This window comes from Zeugodacus cucurbitae, chromosome 4, assembly GCF_028554725.1.
Source record: "Zeugodacus cucurbitae isolate PBARC_wt_2022May chromosome 4, idZeuCucr1.2, whole genome shotgun sequence".
NCBI lineage: Eukaryota > Metazoa > Arthropoda > Insecta > Diptera > Tephritidae > Zeugodacus > Zeugodacus cucurbitae.
In genome coordinates, this window is record NC_071669.1 from 24,485,750 (window position 1) to 24,505,123 (window position 19,374).

The 19,374-nt window shown below is 37.1% G+C and overlaps 1 pseudogene; it reads right to left on the reverse strand.

The window, feature by feature from the left end:
* Positions 1-1,787: 1,787 nt before the first annotated feature.
* LOC114804298 (uncharacterized) lies at positions 1,788-18,883 on the reverse strand (annotated as a pseudogene).
* Between the last annotated feature and the right edge of the window lie 491 nt (positions 18,884-19,374).

The window sequence follows — 19,374 nt, forward strand, 5'->3', positions numbered from 1 at the left end:
AGGATAAGAACTCATTCATCTTAAATCGATTAGTATGTAGTTATGTACGAACTCAGGTCATACTAATAAGTCTCTATTCTCATACGACTTCTCGTACTATTTCAGTGAATAAATTCGCAGATTTACGAAGTCTAATTGTATTATGGCTTCATCGGATTATTAGATTGAATTGTGGCTGGGTTCAATATTAACAAGAGATTATTTTGCTATTCGATGAGGAGATGAATAAAAAAAAACTTGATATCATCAAAATTGGTTGCATCATCAAAAAGAATCTAACTAACGCAACTATTTTATATTTCATTTTTGTCTACATCTAAATAGTATTCTTTATGCGGACTATGTATAAGTATGCAAATCACCAACATTCATTTCAAATTCTTACTGTATATGATCTCATCGTGTTATGTTTGCGGAGATAAAAAGGATAAATTAATCTGTCTTCCCGTACCAAGCACTCAGTATATATTATATATTACCTATCGCAGATGCATAATGCTATTGAAAAGAAGTGTGTAGAGAGAACATGTTTTGCTCCGGTTTAAATCCTTCTATATTGTGGCATTACCAGATAATTGAATGAACATCCAAAAATATAAGAGTGGTCAAGCAGAGATTTGCTTCATATATTTTATAGGTACACAGTGACTGATATTTATATGGACTATTGTGTTGGTTTTTTGTTATTGTCTTCGCTTATTTGCCGCCTCACTGATATTTGGCTGCTTTGAATGACGCAATTTCCGTGATGAAAACACAAACACACACACAGATATTAATGCCAATACTCATCCAGTGCTGCAACACACCAGTGACCCCGGCAGCCACTGAAACCATTCGTTGCCCTTGCACTGCCGCCAGCCGCCAGTCTTCTTCATGCTCCACATATTTTTCACCGCCGAAATGGCGTCATCATGCGGACGCGTTCAATCGTACCCAAAAAATAAATGAAATTTATTTATCTCCGTGTGCGAATGCGAAATAAATTGAAAAAATACCCTGCATTTATACATACTATTTGCCGACAAAAAAGGCAGCGTTGCAGTTTGCACTGGCGGATAAATAAAATCTGCATTTACCTCCACTCTGCAAACAGCCAACAACACATGCAGAGACTGACAACAGTTTCCATGTGAAAACAGGATAACAGCTGTCGAGGTGCCGGCGGGCAGGATGGCAAGGTGCTGATTGGTGGCACCAAAAATGGTTGGCTGCAGCTCAAGCACCAACACACATGCAGAAGGAACTCGCATCAAAGGCATGGTGATGAGCCTTGCAGTCAGCAGAGCGGAACCCACAATTTTTACACGGGAAACGTGTTATAAAAATATGTATGGCAAATGTGTATGTAAATACACTGGCACATGCACATATTTGTAGCCAAATATATACTTATTAAACCAACTACGAAAAGCTGAAAATGTCAAACACGCGCATACAAATATTCCACTTGTCTGTCGGTATTTAGATATACTCACAGTCAAGGCTTCAGGAAATTGGTTGCAGTCGGCTACGCGTATGCTGCCAATGCTTCACCTCTTCAGCCGTGTGCTTGTGGTCGCCATTTGCAAAATTTTCACATGAAAAAAATTGTTCCGTCCATTTTTACATAACGACCAAAATCTGAAACTGCCTCATATACATACATACTATATACATATGTACATGTATATTTTGACTAAATTTCAGTGCAATATAGTCAAGCGTGAAACTTATTTCGGTTGAAGATTCCATTTGTGTAATAAGTCATTTCCATAGTAAAAAATCTTTTCTGACTAATGTTCCAATTACTCTTTACAACTCAACTCAGCTTCAGTTGTGTAGTAGCGTTGATTTACAACTTTCTCGTGACCTTTTTCTATATATGTACAAATATATAGAAAAATATAGAGTTCAAAATAAGTGACTCTGCCGTTCAACGAAAGTTAAAAACAATAAAACTTTATCAAAAACACATTAAAATTTCAAAAACACTTTTTACTTGAATCTCCAAGAGAGTTGACTATCATCAGCTACTTAATTATGGGTTCACATGTTTATCCAACTATGCAAATACAACTGATACTGGTTGTAATTCGCAATGGAAACAAAGATTTTAGTTGCTTTAAAGTTGAGTTGTTTTCAGCTGATTTAAGGTTTAGAGGTAGTCAGGATTTTCAAAAAATTAATTTTCCATTTTTTGCATTTTCGTTAAGTGTAACATCTTAAAAATATTCTCTGAAAATTTGAAGTTGATCCGATAATTACTTTTAGAGTTATTCGACAAATAACAAAGAGCGTCCGTGCACTCTCAAACGCCCAAAGTTGGTGACAACTCGAAAACTGCTCAGTAGATTTCAATGAAATTTATACAGTTTTAGAATACATTATAATCCTGTGCCTGATCGAAGTTTTTTACTTTTTTTTAATTCCGATATGTCAGAGTTTTCTGAGATTAAGATTGATTTTTTCACGAAATTTCCTGAAGCCGCCATTTTGTTAATTAAAAAAAAATTCGATCCGACCCAGGATTATCTATTTATACAACTAATTTTTCTTATCCAATTGCTTTTAGATGTATCACCAAGGACTTAAGATTGTCACCGCGAGGATCTCTTTTTGAAATTGGGTCAATACAAACTGCTATAACTTTGGAAATTATATTTCTGTGTTTTCCTCTGCTTCCTCCGGCGGGTACTGCATCGAACACTTTTAGGGCTGGAGTGTTTTCGTCCATTCGGACAACATGACCTAGCCAGCGTAGCCGCTGTCTTTTTATTCGCTGAACAATGTCAATGTCGTCGTATAACTCGTACAGCTCATCGTTATATCGTCTGCGGTATTCGCCGTTGCCAATGTTCTGAGGACCATAAATCTTGCGCAAAATTTTCCTCTCGAAAACTCCTAGTGTCGTCTCATCTGATGTTGACATCGTCCAAGCTTCTGCACCGTAAAGCAGGACGGGAATGATAAGCGACTTGTAGAGCTTGATTTTGGTTCGTCGAGAGAGGACTTTACTGTTCAATTGCCTACTCAGTCCAAAGTAGCACCTGTTGGCAAGAGTTATTCTGCGCTGGATTTCGAGGCTGACATTGTTCGTGTTGTTGATGCTGGTTCCCAGGTATACGAAATTATCTACGACCTCGAAGTTATGACTGTCAACAGTGACGTGGGAGCCAAGACGCGAATGCGCCGACTGTTTGCTTGATGCCAGGAGATATTTCGTCTTGTCCTCATTCACCTCCAGACCCATTCGCTTCGCCTCCTTATCCATGCGGGAAAAAGCAGAACAAACGGCGCGGTTGTTGCTTCCGATGATATCAATATCATCGGCGTACGCCAGGAGCTGTACACTCTTGTAGAAGATTGTACCTTCTCGGTTTAGCTCTGCAGCTCTTATAATTTTTTCCAGCATCAGGTTAAAGAAGTCGCACGATAGTGAGTCACCTTGTCTGAAACCTCGTTTGGTATCGAACGGCTCGGAGAGGTCCTTCCCAATCAAGACGGAGCTTTTGGTGTTGCTCAATGTCAATTTACACAGCCGTATTAGTTTTGCGGGGATACCAAATTCAGACATCGCGGCGTAAAGGCTATTCCTTTTCGTGCTGTCGAAAGCAGCTTTTAAATCGACAAAAAGGTGGTGTGTGTCGATCCTCTTTTCACGGGTCTTCTCCAAAATTTGGCGCATGGTGAATATCTGGTCAGTTGTCGATTTTCCAGGTCTAAAGCATGCACCTTATCAGTTCTTCGCCGCCGTATTTGAATAGTTCTGCCGGTAGTCTATCGGCCCCCGCCGCTTTGTTGTTCTTCAAGCGGGTAATTGCTATTCGAATTTGTTCATGGTCGGGTAATGGTACATCTGTTCCATCTTTATCGATTGGGGGATCGGGTTCGCCATCTCCTGGTGTTGTACTCTCACTGCCGTTCAGCAGGTCGGAGAAGTGTTCCCTCCATAATCCCAGTATGCCCTGGACATCGGTTACCAGATTACCACCTTGGTCTCTACATGAGGATGCTCCGGTCTTGAAACCTTCGTTAAGTCGCTTCATTTTTTCATAAAATTTTCGAGCATTACCTCTGTCTGCCAGCTTCTCAAGCTCTTCGTACTCACGCATTTCGGCCTATTTCTTTTTTTGTCTGCAGATGCAAAATTACTTTTGTAAAATAACATGATTTAATAGCAAAAAATACTGAAAATTCTTATTTTTTCGTGTCTAAGAGTTGTAAAGTAAGTAGATAACTTAGATACTTGTATATCTTTAAACTATAAAATTATAAACATAGGGCTTAAACTTGACGCAAAAGTAAATCGATCTCAGTTTGAAAAATATTAAGATATTCCACTATGTAAGATATATGTACATTTACATATATGGTTTTAATCAATCATCTGGACTTAGGATAATTCTACCAAAACATTAATTCTGTTCAAAACTCTTGTTACCATTTTAATTAATAAATATCTTAAGAACCCCCGAGTGTGGTGATTGTGGTGTAAGAACAGGTAGACGACTCCAGATACAAGTCTTAAAATCAAAGTCATCACAATATAAATAATTTGAAATAATACGGAAGATAATAATCAAAACAAAAACAGAAAAATATAAGCACAACCAAAACCGTCCACAACGCATCCGAATTACGGTGAAGTCCCCATTGAACTGCCCTATTTATGCGCAATTTGTTAAATCCGGCAAGCTAGTTTTCAGTTCGATTTCTTTGCATACATTTTATTAAGCTTCTCTTTACAGTTATTAGTGACATGCGTCTGCCACGCCTCCTGTCTGTGGTCAACGAATTGCCATCATCCACTGCCACAGCCAATTGCTGTTTACTTCGGTTTCCTTTTCATTTTGCTTACCAATACCCAATTTCAATGCAATCATTGATAATTTTCCATATCCACCGAAAATATCTTTCATTTTAATCGTTTTTTGCATTTTCATACGAGTTTTTCATCTTGTTTTCCTCTCTTCTTTTCCAATATCTCGCGGTTGTCACCACTCTTTTGGTTTTTTGTGTATGCAGAGCGTATCTCGATTCGTTGACCGCCATGGAGTGAATAATTCGTAGGTCATTCGAAAACGTTTCAGTTTTCATATGTTATGTGAAATATTATGGGAAGGCTTTGAAATACTCGATTTGTACTGAGTCTTCAACTACCTGAAAAATAATTACTCAAATATTTTGCTTCTTTTGAATGATCGACATTTTTTTGATTCGATTAATATTTGATAATTTAATACAACGCATATAGCTATAATTTCATACGCTAATAATCACCTTATTCTTATAACACTATGTACCAACTTTGTTAAGATATAATACATCACGCTTATACGTTCCCTTTTCTAAGGGAGATGGTAATCATACCAAAAAGAGTGAACGACAGTGTTATTTTTTTTAATTATTGGATTCAATTACAATGCATCGGAGTCCTACTGAGACGTCTAAACCTATTTCTAGTAACGGCGCATTTCATAGTTATTGTTATTGGTGCAAGAAGTGCGAGACGTCACACAATGTATGATATCCTCAATCTTGTTGGGATCCAATTTACCCCTAGGGGGACGTTCACGTCCAAAAAATGGTGGACCACTAAGTGTATGTTTCGTTAGGATCTCTACCGGGAAATTCATGTAAAGTGGCCACGGACGAAGTCGTGAATGAAATTGTATTGAATTTATCAATACGCACTCTTGTGTCATTGGGACCAATCACTATGTAGTTATTGGGCTGTATTGGCATTGGCGTCGAAGAAGCCACCAACCATCTCTTTACGAATGGTATCATATCCTATGGATTCCTTGCATTGCTCAACAACCCATTTTCGTTAAAGGCACCAGGTTTTATATGCCTGGTTAATTCACGGTTAAATTGTTAAAAAAAGAACAACAATACGAACCGATATCTTTCTATGGAAAAAATTATTGTATTTTTAAGACAAGTATGGCTGTGTAGATATGAATATAGCTCATTCTTTTAACACAGAAAGTATTGGCTTCGAGACGTCTGCGTGTGAATTTTTCTCGACAATAGTCTTCGAATTGAAAATGAACTTCGTTAAAAAGTGTGTTGTTCGAACAGAACATATAAGGGTATTCAGACCGAACCTGTTAATTTGGTAATTCGTCACTTAAGTGGGGTAAATTTTAACATTTGAAATAAAAATTAAATGAACTTTTAGGCAACGACACAAAACAAATAGGAAATCTGATGTTACCAAGTAACGAAAAAATTATCAAGCTTGTCAGATTGGTACTTCGTTATTCGGTAGAACGATACTTTGGTAATTTTACAAAAGCAAAATACAGTTAAAAATCTAATAACGACAAACGAATGAACCGTGCTGGTCTGAATACCCCTCTTATAATTATAGTCTGAATATAGATTAAAATAATATTGAATTCGTTATAAATTCTATGGTTTCCTTAATCGCATCTCAAAATTCTCGTTTATACATACATATAACTCCAGAGGCTAATATTATTTTTAGAAGATATTGAGGTTTCAGTTCTCAAATATATACATAAATGAAAATATAGCTGTTGTCAGCTAATTAGCAACGACACTTGGTTTAATATAAATAGCTCTCTCTAGTTAGAGCTAATGTCATCAATTAAATTCTTAATGGGTGTCGCTTGCTTAATAATGATTTTCAGCGAAAACAACAAATTGAATACTAATCACAATTGCCAATAGAGCGACAATGCTTGCGGCCCAAAAAAACTGTAGATTAAATACAAAAAAGATTTCTTATTTATGTATTTATGTATAATCTGTCCAGTTGGAGAGTGTGGATACCGCATGTTTTGTTCTAGTTAAGGACCACGCTAAAAGGGACGCAATTCGATAATAAATAGTTCTGCCATAAAATCCCTCACCATTTGGGAACGGCTTATACTTGTAGGACGTTCTATAAAAGGATTGGCGGCCTTACAAGGTCAATTTCACCTCAGCTCAGGGTTTTGACATAACCAAAAAAAATCGGTGTCGCCGATTACGAATTTGTCATTACTTTTCTAAAACTCAAAATTGGGGGTGGTTTGGTTTTGGTTTCTGGTATATTTTTACGCTTTCTGGTCTGACTCATATTATTACTGTAATTATAATTGACGTTTCTGGTGTTACTCTTTTGGTGCACATCATTGCCATATAATAGCAATTACTGTTCTATGGGTGCTATAGGACCTAGTAGTCCGATGGGGACAATTTTTTTAATATATATTTAAAATATTTTTCTAGATTTTTGGTGAAAATTTCATAGCGATGTCTCAACGGGAAGTATTTATGACCGCGCCTTCATACAAGCTGAACCATTGTGCAACGTTGGAGAGTTCAAATACCTAAAGCTGTTCTATTGTTTCCTTTCATAGTATGCTCATGGCATTCTTCACAATCTAACAGCCCCATCCAATAGGCATTCGTCACTACTAGGCTGTGACAGTAAGCATGCGAACCATGTAGACATGCACCCAGTGGGAGTGAAGCCGCATGTCAGTGGCGACACTCTCTATTGGCACTCTGCAACTCAATATACAATAATATATTATATTGATTAAAATGTTCAGATATTTCTGGTTTAGATTGACTGTGTGTCCGATATCTTCATTAATCTTCATTGGTATCTTGATCAAAATGAACGAATCAGACTGAATTCACAATTGAGTTATATGCGTAATCGTGGACCGGTTTAGCCCATTTTGGTAATACTGGGTTGTCATTAACGTATGCACTAAATTTAGTTGACATTGGCTACGCCCATTTTCAATTTTTTATACCAATCTGAGTGCAGCCTTTCTGTACCACCTTTCTGAAAAAATTTCTGACGTTTTTAGTTAGTGAGCTAATCCACTTTAAGTCATTTGCAACATAACCATTGTATATGGCTGGGTGTGGTTTTTATCTGATTTCACCCATTTTCATGGAGCGTGATAAGATACTAAAGTTAAATGTATCCTAGGGATGTGTGTACCAAGTTTCATTAACATACCTCAAGTTTACTCAAGTTATCGCTCGCACGGACGGACAGACAGACATCCGGATTTCGAATCGTATTGCTTGTTCTATAATTGCACTATAATATATTAAAAAGTATTATTAAAATATCCTAGAAACGGTAAAATATATGAAACCAATTTCAACCTTCTAAATTTTTATTTTGAACTAAATTCTAGACATTGTTTTCCAAATAATTGATTTTAAGGAATTTGGTAGCACCTTATTTTCGTATTAGCCACACCTTGCACCGGCTATTACCACAACTTTTAAAAACTAATATAATAAAAGTTTAAAAGCAAATCTCTAAACCGATGCGTTCAAGTCACGATCAGTGAAATAGTCTACCTGTTTATATAGCGCTTCCCCAAAGCACTGAACACCGGTTGGTAGTATAAACTGAAACTGCATAGAACTTTTAATGCCATCACTTGCAGTATACAAAAATGAAAACTTTTGCTTATTTCTACAAATAAAATGCAATCGTAATTTGTTTATAACCTTCATATCTAAGGTGAATGTGGCTATTGTGGTCTGATCTCCAAAATTACATAAAAATATGCATAATTTAAATTCAGATTGATTCACACAGACCTAGTAGTTTATAAGATGTGCAAATTAGAGCACTTAGAAGGCGGGACAAAAACTAATAATGATAGAAACAGGCACAACAAATGTTTCAAACAACATTTAGATAAACAAAACTTAATTAACTATTTTGGAATGTTCTATTATGAATCTCGCAAAATGTTTTTTACAAACGAAATATATTGTACATAAGGATGTATATCAACAATTTTGTCTTCCCCCGCAAAATGTGCAAAATCTAATATTTCAAAAATTGAAAAATTATTACAAACACGGAGAGAAAATATTTTCGCAGGCACTTTCAATTAATAAAAACAACATGCTATTTTTTTTATGACCAATTTGTGCCCTTAGCTGAACTTTGTCCACAAAAGCATGGCCTGCAGCTTACTTTATAAAGCTTCGCCCCGCAACATTTTTATATTTCTTTGCTGCGAGCGAGGTATAAAGCGAAAATCCCAAGTGTCCCGCGCAAGTCGAAGGCAAAAGAATTAAAGTCCATATCCAATGTCGCCGCTCCACTCCCGCCAGCAGTGGTCATCAGCGTTTTTTTTCCTGCTGCTGGAAGCCTCCAAGCGAAAATGAAAACGCGCACAAAAGTATGCTCAAAAGGAAAATATAAATACAAGCGAGAAGTGACGAGAGCAGCATAAATAAAAAGTTGCGAGGAAAAGTGTGTGCAAAGCGTGCAGCTACGCCCACAAAAGAGCACACGGAGTTGTTTTAATGTAATTAAGCATCATCATAATTCCCCAGGGCTGATTAACAACAACAACAACAGTAATAACAATGCAAGAACAACGACTCACAACAAAAACACAATAGTCATTGCCCATTAACACGCTTTAATACCAACAACAAACACAACAACATGACCATTAGCAAAAAAACCTGTATATGTAACAATAGCTGGCGGTAGAGCAAGAGTAGAGTTGGATTACCACCAACAACGGAAAAGCTGCAACACAAAGTAATAAAGCAAATCGCACAAAAAAACGTCAAAATGTCGAAACAAACACAACACAGCGCAGAGTGCACAGCGTAGAGCGCTGACATCCAGGGCGGTGGAAATTGTGTGAAAACTGCGAAAAGCACAACAAAAACGTGGAGAAATGTTAATCAAAGCGTTCATTCAGTCGCTTATTGTGTGTAGCATGGGAGCTCCAATTGTATGAATCGGGGGCGAGGAGTGAGAAAGGTTTAGCAGGCGCAATGATGGAAGTGAGATGGCTGCCATCAAACAGATTGAACGCTGACCTCGGAGCATTGCTAAAAATACTACAATGTGGCCATAACAAAGCAAAAAAGTCTTGAAGAAAGCAACGCAGCGAGATTGGAGGTGAACTAAAAATGATAAAGAACTGCACTTGATTGTCTTGTAACGAACTCTGTGCGGAGTTTTTGCTCGGAATTAAAATTTAGACTTAGAAATCGTTTTTAAAACAATGTGCTTTTAACAATAACACATTTATTTTTAAAATATCTCTTAATTAATTGAATGGATCATCAGATGCACTGTTTCTAAGAATTTGTCTTGTCCTACCTAGTCTACAAATAAGATATGAAGTACTGTATGGAAATCGACATAAATTAAATAACAGCAATATATCTAAAGTTTATAAAATACTATAATTCTATCAAGCTGTATTTGGAATAACGAGTAAAAGCCCGTTCTAGTGACACAGGTTTAACTGGAACTTCATTTCAGCTCCGATAATACTATGTCTACTATGGTAGCAAGCATCGAAAAGGCAGTACAATTTAAAACAAATTAACCAGCTTATAAATTCTGCCCATTCCTCAAAAAATTATAAATCATGAAGTCATGAAATCGGTATTGATTTGTCCTATATTGGAGAAAACTTTTCAGATAAAAATCTGTCTCCATCCTTTGACTTTTATTGTTGTTAATATGTCCCAATTAATTTTCAGGAATTCTGCTGAGTTCACAGCCCTTCGCCGGATGAAAATCCAGGTTCATTCAGGTAACGTAGACACAACTTTCCTCGGCTTCCTCCGGCGGGTACTGCATCGAACACTTTCAGAGCAGGCGTGCTTTCGTCCTTTCGGATAACATGACCCAGCCAGCGTAGCCGCTGTCTATTTATTCGCTGAAATATGTCAATGTCGTCGTATAACTCATACAGCTCATCGTTCCATCGTCTGCGGTATTCGCCGTTGCCAATGTTCTGAGTACCGTAAATCTTGCCCAAAATGTTCCTCTCGAAAACTCCTAGTGTCGTCTCATCTGATGTTGAGATCGTCCACGCTTCTGCACCATAAAGCTGGATGGGAATGATAAGCGACTTGTAGAGTTTGAATTTGGTTGGCGAGAGAGGACTTTACTGTTCAATTGCATACTCAGTCCAAAGTAGCACCTGTTGGCAAGAGTGATTCTGTGCTGGATTTCGCGGCTGACATTGTTGGTATTGTTGATGCTGGTTCCCAGGTACTTCGACTTCGAAGTTATGATTGTCAACAGTGACGTGGGACCCAAGACGCGAATGCGCCGACTTTTTATTTGATGAATGGAGATATTTCGCCTTGTCCGCAAGTGACCTATTCGCTTCACTTCCTTATCCAAGCGGGAAAAAGCAGAACTAACGGCGCGGTTGTTGTTTCCAATGATATCGATATCATCGGCTTACGCCAGCAGAAAATTTAACCTTCTTTATTTAGCTCTGCAGTTCGTATTATTTTTTCCAACATCAAATTAAGGAAGTCACACGATAGTGAATCGCCCTGTCTGATACCTCGTTTGGTATCGAACGGCTCGGAGAGGTCCTTCCCAATCGTAATGGAGCTTTTGTGTTGCTCAACCTCAACACATCCGTATTAGTTTTGCCAAATTCAGACATCGCGGCATAAAGGCAGCTCCTTTTCGTGCTGTCCAATGCAGCTTTAAAATCGATAAAAAAAAGTGGTGTGTGTCAATCCTATTTTCACGGGTCTTCTCAAAATTTGGCGAATGGTGAATATCTGGTCAGTTGTGGATTTTCCAGGCCTAAAGCTTATCAGTGTGGATCCAATCAGTTTGTTGACGGTGGGCTTTAGTCTTTCACACAGTACGCTCGAAAGAACCTTATAACCGATGTTAAGGAGGCTTATCCCACCATAATTGGCACAGATTATGGGATCTCCCTTTTTATGGATTGGGCAGATCACACTGAGAATCCAATCGTCAGGCATGCTTTCTTCCGAACATATTCTGCATAGGAGCGATACATGCACCTTATCAGTTCTTCGCCGCCATATTTGAATAGCTCGGCCCCTGCCGCTTTGTTGTTCCTCAGGCGGGTAATTGCTATTCAAATTTCTTCATGGTTGGGTAATGGAACATCTGTTTCATCGTCATCGATTGGGGAATCGGGTTCGCCATCTCCTGGTGTTGTACTTTCACTGCCATTCAGCAGGTTAACGGGCGTATTTTGCTGCACAGAGGCGATTGCACGATTTTGACATCGTGGAGGGGGCAGCGCTCGTAGGAGAGTTCTAGGCGCTCATAGAAAACATCTTTGGTCACATCGTCCTTCTCTTCTGTTGGGGCGTGAGCGCAAATAAGCAATGTGTTGAAGATTCTTGCCCACCCCAAAATCCAACACAAAATTTCCGCTCCTTTATATGGCACCTGTAGTAGATGTCACAAGGACCCACCTTCTTGTCCATCGCACTTCTTGGATGGCGGTGATGTCAGCCTTTAGTCGTATGAGGACATCAATCAGCTGGGCAGAGGCACCTTTCCAATTAAGGGTCCGGACATACCAGATGCATGCCTTCAAATCGTGATCCTTAAAATGTTTGCAGGGGTCGTGATCAAAAGGGGGGTTACTCATCTGAGGCTTTCGTCGATTTTTCATTGGTACTTCGTTTTTATGTGGTGAATCCCAAACCCTACGCACAACCGCAGAAGCGGGTTCGCCTTCTCACAAACGGCTGTTTGTGTGTTTTGCTGGAAAGTTGGGTAGCCTACCCATTACTGCCGGCAATACAGTTTTCTTAAGCTGGACGTTAAAGAAAGACCTCGAGTCACATGGACTCAGGCAGATAGGTCTCACCTTCAGAAACTTGAAAAAGCAGAATCGTCCGACGTTAGGATATGCGTAGATAATATACAATATTTCTTATGCGAATTTCCAGTCTTCACTTGGCTAAGACTTGAGACCACTTACGGCCAAGCATACCAACGACTTGGATAATGCGTTTTACCTCAGTACCAAAACCAATGGAAGCAAGCTTGAAACCGGATCAGTCCAGATCAGTGACAGTCTAGAAATAATATAAAGAAACAATAATTTTTCTTCACTTTTTCAGACGCTTTAACTTTCAAAGCAAAAGAGCAATTGAAGCACACAAAAAGTTGAAGACAACTACAACAACAACAGAAAAGTTAATAAAATCACAAGCTGCCAACTGCCTGTTGACGTTCATTTGCTGCCTGCCAGCCAGCCTTCAAATGACGCGCCAGTATTTCTGCAACCAATTTGCCGTTATCCTTTTTATTGCCATTGCAAGCGCACAAACACACACACTCACTCACACGTAGATGGCAAGTACGCAGCTATTTATGTGTATAGAGTGCTGTCAGCGTATGTCTGTCAGCGTATGCCCCAAGTCACTTGTAAGCTTTGCCGGCAGCACACGACCAAATACATAATTGTTGAGAAGAGGTTCGAAGCTTTGAGTGAGCTCTTGTTAAGGGTTTCTCGTTTGCGTTTTTTTGTTTTTGTTTTTCAATTACATACAAATAAATTTACTTGTGCACTTGGTGTCCTCCAAGGCTACCCATCGACCACTTGGCTATTAAGAGTAACGCAGCAGCAGCAGCAGCTCATGTAAACAACGCTTACGGATATGAGCAGACCACTATGAGAGAAACCACTTGAAGTTAAAACACAAACACACACATGCACGCCGCTTTGTGTTTACTTGCAATGAAATGCTTTTGAATGTTTTTACGTGTGTGTAGATGTGTGTGTGCGGCGCTTGTTTGGGTATAATTGCAAAATAATAAAAAGCAGACAGAAACCCTTGTCTTTAAATACAATGATACCGTCATCATTGCATGTAAATACATATATTATTCAGTCATATATAAAGACATTCGCGGAATAATATGTACGAGTATTCCTGTTCACTTAAATAGCAGCCATGTACATATTTTTGCTGAGATTTGAACATATAGGGTGTATTTTTAGAGATATAGAAGTTATACTTTCAATAAAGTACGGAAACTTGAATAAAATTACAACTATCATAGTTTTGTTAACTTACAAATTTCATGACATTTAATGTTTAACCGATTTTTGATCATAATTCCAATACGATTACATTCTATCAAGGCCAAGCTGTCTTTTCTCATCAATAAATTGACAAATAGTCAATTGCTTGATATAACCACCTAAAATGTAGTCTTACGTAGTCAAATTTGGTTAATTAACCAGCCGATTTACGTGTAATCCAGAGCTTAGCTTGATTCATCAGAAAAAATGATTTCACAGTCAAAATTTGAATACTTTAGCTTACTTTGACAGCTCATTTTGATCGCAATAAGAAATTACATACCACTAAAATATACACCCTTTATAACATTATAAATACATCATGTGGTTGCGAGCTTTCAATTCTTCTGCTTCGCTTTTTCGCGGCTAATGAGCAAAATTGCTTTATTTAAAACAGAAATACACCAGTTAACCCATTCTTTGCCCTCCACCAGTCTGTTCAAGTTAACTGCACTTTATTTGAATCACAATGGAATGTTTACCAGCGAATTCAAATCGATCCAACTCACAGAAGTGCTCGCGTATGGTTATTATGAATAAATAACATCTAGATCCCCCTCATTTTCACTTTGTATTTGATTAATACACCGAGTTAAATAACATATATTTTTGAGAAGATTCTTGAAACAATTCTGCAGCATCCCTCAGCTGCAAAAATGCCATAAGAGAGCTTAAGTTTTCTCAAAACAATTATAATATATATTTATTGAAGACGTAATTTGGGATCCAATATTAATAAGACTGTAAGAAAAACTAATAAGTCATTAGAAACTAAACAGAAATTCTATTTGTAATTTTAAGAGCATGAAAAGTGACAAAAAGGGAGTTGAAAGGTATAACAAATTGAAATGTATTTTATGTAGCTTATTGGGCTTTGAAGAGATAGTGCATGTTGTTTATACAGTTATCCAAAACACCGGCTCATGCTATTGTATGAAGTACTTGCTCACATTTCGCCAAAATATCTCTAATAGTTAAAGGACTTTTTTACAATTCTGCTGATTCAAGCTATCTACCGATTGGTACCTATCACCGAGATAACTGGTTATAATTTGTTGAAAGAAAGGATTATATACATATATAGAGTCCTGTGGCTCCGCGGGGGAACAAAAGACCACAATGAGATTCCTCCATTTATTACTACCTTATGCTACCCTCTTTATTTGACTCCCACTTTCTTGGACCTTAGATATTACGATGTCCAAGTTTCTTCTCCCGGTTAGAGCGGGTCGGCCTTTTCTTGGGCTACCTTGTGGATTCCTGTAGATCGCCTTCCGGGTGATTGTATCTGGATCTCGTCTCAGAACATGTCCGAACCAGTCCCATTTTCGTTTGAGGATTTCGGTACAAAGCAATGTTTGGTTGGTACGTGACCATAACTCCGTGTTAGAGATGGTGACGAGCCAGTAAATGTTGTGAAAGCATCGGTTTGTGAAAAGTTGCAGCTTTTGGTTTTCGGAGGCTGCGAGATTCTATGCTTCGTAACAATATAGAAGGGTTGACTTAACGTTGAAATTGAATATTTTTCTTCAAATACGTCGCGTTATGATGGATCATATTTATGACGCCAAAGGGTTGCTTCCATTTTTGTATACGGTTGGTGATGTCTTCCGTTCGCAGATATAATACTGTCCTTTTTTATTATATCTTCTGAAAGACAGCCATAAAGACAGTAAAGGTACTACAAAAAAAAACTTTCTTTTGAAATATTGTTATATTAACAAGGCCGGTAAAGTACGTCATCTATCAATTTCTCTCTCTCCGACCATAATAATTGGGAAGTAGACTTCAATTAAAACGAAGAAACTTTTGAACAACTCAAGGAAGAGTTTCAAGTTGAGAGTTGCCAAAACGGGATTAGATAATTATAATTCAACAGTGAAACCTGAAACTATTAACATATCAGTAGTAATAGTTTAACATATCTGTTCGCAGAAGACAAAGTCTTGCCGAATCGGTGAAAGATTACTCTTAGGCATGGCTTATATCTAAATCTTACAGGTTTCTTAATGACTACATCGAGAATGTTTCACAAATTATTCCTTTTAAAAATTAAGTACATGTAATGCTATATATGAGTTTTCAAGATCTTACAGTCTATTATTTGCGTTATGAACTTAATGAAGACTGGATATTTTTTCCAAGTGGCAATCTTAGTTAATGATATAAATAAAATTTAATGGTGTTTCTGATACTCTCTGGCAACTCTGTCACTTTAAACGAGTTTGCAAAGGTAACTACACAATTTTATGTTTCGTTGACAGCCGGGCGGTGACTTTCGTCGGTGCCATCAAGCAGCAAGCCACCATTACACCAATAATACATCAAATAATAGACATGTGTAAACACATACGCACTCATGAGTGCATGTGTATATAAGTATATGTATAAAGGTAAATAAATAAAAAACTCATAGATGAGTAAATTTGTATTAATAAATATGTATTTGAGTGTGTATTCAGCGGCGGAAACATTTTGTAAAGTAAATACAAAGGTAATAACAACAATAAAACTTCGACAATGACAATCACACTGGCAGAGTGCATTACTCCCCTGTTGTTGTTGCTGTTGTTGTTTCTGTTGATGATGTAAAACTTTCAATGTTAGCAACATTGCGTTATTTTCATTTTTAATTAAATAAACAACCTCGGAGACGGGGCACATGGAGCAGAGGGCTCTAGGACTCTACGGCGCAGAGACAATACCCCGTTGTGGCTTGGCGGATTTGCTTGTTTCCGCGTATTTTTTATGTTACAGTTTTATTTGTTGTTGTTTTCGTGCTATTTCATTTTATTAAAAACAAATGTGAAGTTATGTTTGAGTTGCAATGGCAGCATCAACAACCGTAGCGCAAAAACAAACAAAAACATCAACAACAAAAACCATGATGGAGCATTAACATTTTAAAAATACCGGAAAACTTCCTGTGTACGCAAAGTCACAAAGCAGGAAAGTTGGCAGAATACAATATGGATAGAAAACAAAAAGTGATGAAGAGCAGACGACGCGCAGAGCAAAAAAAAAAAAACAAACCATGAACGCAATTCATTACCGTTATATTACAATAGCAAGTTAAAATAATGGAATGTGTATAATTATTTTTAAACCGAATTAATACAACTAAGGTACCAATGATTTCGCTAATTAAGAGATAGTTTGATGGTAGGAGACCGACGAGGATATGGCCTAAAGTAATCATTACAATTACGGATCATTGCATTATCGTAAAGTAACCATTCCAATGATGTAAAGAAGCCATTACAATGACTTAAATTATTAATTACTGTGTGCAATGGCGTAAAGTAATCATTACTGTGGAGCACACCCAGGGAAAACTTTAGTACACCGTCCCACGATTTCGCGGTTAAAATGGATATGGGCGGACAGAGGAGGATCTCCAGATTACGAATATATATAATTAATTTCTGAGATATTTGCAATTAAAGATTTAAAATTAACAATTTTAAACACGTTATTTCTCACTGTATATTGAATTTTTCACACATATTTTGCACTTTACATATATATACAGTATACTCTCGAAAAGTTAATCGATTGGTTTTTTGGGTAATTTACTTTTTCGAATAATTTACTTTTCCAAATATATACATAAATTATCTGTTTTTATAATATTAAATGCATTTTTAAACTTAAAAAATTCATTCATTTATTTGCTTCAATAAAACATATGGATTTACATGAAAAACATATTTTCATTTACATATATACATATGTATTTACTATGAAGAGAAAAAATCTCGAATATTCTTTTGTTTTTTTTTCTTTTGCAATATATTTTCTGACCATTTTTGTACGACAATTCAAAAAGTCTGAAACCTGATTTTCATCGTTTTCATTTTTAAACCAGTGGATCAAGTAGGAGAGTTTATTTACTAAAAAGACGCGATAAACAAGAGAGTAAGTGTTTTTGCAACATCGTAAAAAACGCTGCTTGCTTCGTTTCGAATTTTTTATCACACTCTCTGAAAAGTAAATTAAAAAATTTACTTTTTCGAGGTGCATGTGTAATCTTAAAGGTGATTAACTTTTCCGCGATTATTTACTTTCTGAGAATTTACTTTTCGAGAGTATACTGTATTAACACTTCACTAATTTGTTTCTACATATTTATTTTTAACAAAATATATCAAAATTTTTTGTAAATAAACATTTAAGTTTTTGCATAATTCTATTAATTTGTATAATAAAAAGAGGTTGCAAGATGACAAAACATAAATGTTGCCACATGCAATCGAATAAAAATGATCAGAATGAATTTTCGGGGTTGTTATAATTGTCCCTAACAAAAAATCGCTTGATAACACGCCACTGGGATTCCTCCTCTGAGTGTGGGTTCCACCCCTTGCCACAAAAGGATTGTCCGGGTCAATATGGTTAACGCGCCGGTGCTCATACCCGTGATCATATAGGTAGTCGTACGCTTTCCAACAATATGTATGTATGATTGTATCTTGGGCAACATGTATTAACGGTATGAGCACTACCGAGGATTTCTCATTGTCGGGACAAACTTCCAAACGGAAATCGCCACTTCCGTTTTCCACCATACTCAACACCCAGTGGCCTTCTACTCTCGTACCTAAAATGAGGGGAAAATATAATAAGTATTAATATAAATAAAATTTAGAAATATATATATATTATTACCGTTATTGTACTTCCTTTTCCCAAATTTACTGTCATCAATTTGCACAACTTTACCAGGGCCGACAGTTTACCCACCGCTACCTGCTGGTCCATTTGGTACATAACTACCGCTTCCCGACAGTAATTAAACCAATCGCAAATGGTAGCGCTGGATAAAACTGGCTCACTTCTAAAGCTGTTTTTTCGCACCTCTTCATGCGACCAGTGTGATGCATACGCATAGATTTACAATAGAAAATCTGTGGTAGTGGAATTTTCACATTATCAAACCAGGTACCTTTAGCTCTGGAAACAGCAAAACGAGTGCCACACCTTCCTTTCCGATATCGGAATGTGCCTACTGCGGTATCGCCGTCGTTTGACACCACCATAGGTAGTTTATGGGTCCGGCACAATTACCTCGTTGGAATTAATCCCTCTGTTTCGGAAAAACAAATACATTTTTCCTTTGTGTCAAAGTTTTCTATAATTCTGCCGATATTCCACATCTTTCTAATTTCGGCCGCAGTAAATACATTAGTACTCCGAACACCTCGGCTGGTAGATTACTATTCGAAATCTATTGAAAATTCTATAATAATTCTAATAATTTTAAATGTATTACAAAAACCTGCTGAATTTACGTTCATTTTTCCAAAAGGTAATATAGAAAAAAATAATAATAAGTTTAAAATTGCCCGATCACTCGCTTTCGCTTGAAATAGTTCACTAAAGAATACCCATGTATTGTACACAATGAAATAAGTATATACATATGTGCATATATATAGAGCAAAATATTATTTGTGATGTCGAATAGTTTCTGTTGTGGCTATCCTAATGTCTGTAATCCTTTTTCTGAAATGAGAAGAACTTGAATTAC